The 1,526-nt window shown below is 41.3% G+C and overlaps 1 pseudogene; it reads left to right on the top strand.

Moving 5' to 3' along the window:
• Positions 1–278: 278 nt before the first annotated feature.
• Positions 279–554, top strand: LOC116889796 (annotated as a pseudogene).
• Positions 555–1,526: the final 972 nt, after the last annotated feature.

Here is a 1,526-nt window from a genome sequence, read left to right as displayed (position 1 = left end):
AAAAAATTGTTTACATTTGAAGTAAACTTGGAGTCTTGCATCTCTGTGTACCATGACTCTCTTTTCCAGGTCCCTGTGATGCTCACGGTTGTGCTGGCTGTGGCAAGCTGCTGGTGGTATTTTCCACGGAGTGCCTGACACACCCAATCCCAGCTTTTGTGTGTGGGGGCTGTCATTTTTTAATTGTTGTCAACTGTGTAAGGTCAGTCTAAAAACAGTACAGGTCACAGTAATACAAGGAATGTGGCTCTTCTGGCTTGAGCTTTGGTTCCAGCAACATGGCTAAACGCACCAAGAAGGTCGGGATCGTCAGGAAACACAGGACCCGCTATGGTGCCTCCCTCTGGAGAGTAGTGAAGAAAACTGAAATCAGCCCGCACTCCAAGAACACATTTTCCTTCTGTAGCAAGACCAAGATGAAGAGATGAGCCGTTGGCATCTGGCACTGTGATTCCTGCATGAAAACAGTGACGGGCAAGGCCTGGACCTACAACACCTCCGCAGTCACAGTGAAGTCTGCCATCAGAAGACTGAAGGAAACGAAAGACCGGTAGAAGCCTACTGAGACTTGCCTGGCCTGCAATAAACAGGTTGATTTATGGGGAAAAAAATATGAAAAAAAAAATTGTACCAGCTTTCAAACACTATTTAGCCAAGCAAACATTTACAACAGTTTTTATGATTAACTGTTCCTTCTCAGATATTCAAACACACTTTGTATACAGTTTTTATTATAATTTATATTGTTTATAACCTATTGGTTATAATTATCATCCAAAGAATGCATTTATGAGCAAGCCTGATCCCTCTTATATTCTTCTCTTCTAACAACGAAACATTATTACATTACTTGTGCCATTCGATGAGGAAAAAGTAATTCTGGCTCTTCATGGGGGGGACAGACAGACAGACAGACAGACACAGAGACACAGAGACAGAGACAGACAGAGACAGACAGAGACAGAGGCAATGAGAGAGGCAATGCACACACCCACATCAATTATCTAGAAAATAATAGGTTAAAAGCTCAGCCTTTGATTTCAAGTATCCATAAAAACAAAGGAAGAAACAAAACCAGTACTGTATACCCATAGGGAAAGAGGCATAACATCCTCCCAGCTACATTTGCTGGAGGACAAAGAATGAGAAGTGAAATAAGTGCTATGGCTCCATTTTATGGTAAGCATCCATCTTGGTGCCTACCAGCCATTAGTCTCTGACTCCAGTCCCTGGAAGATAAGTTTCCAGTAATCATGAATCAGTGATCCCCATGCAAACATGTACAGCAATGACTATCGATTTGTTGTAACTTGCCTAAGCAGATGCCCAAGGATTGTTTGGAGTTGCATTAAACACTCAATTTGGCAGAACAGAGCAGTTTTTACTTGCTTGCCTAAATATTGAAGGTCTTTGTGTGGTTTTCTCTTTAAAAATTATTTCCCATACCACTCCCACATGAAAATCCCACATTTGGCTCAGAGATTGTTCATACTGCTAGCAGTTAATTAATAAATCTTTCACTTATA

Source organism: Rattus rattus, unplaced genomic scaffold (assembly GCF_011064425.1).
Source record: "Rattus rattus isolate New Zealand unplaced genomic scaffold, Rrattus_CSIRO_v1 flattened_line_164534, whole genome shotgun sequence".
NCBI classification, from domain to species: Eukaryota; Metazoa; Chordata; class Mammalia; order Rodentia; family Muridae; genus Rattus; species Rattus rattus.
Note: the sequence above shows the minus strand (reverse complement) of the source record. Positions and strands in the feature narration are given on the sequence as shown.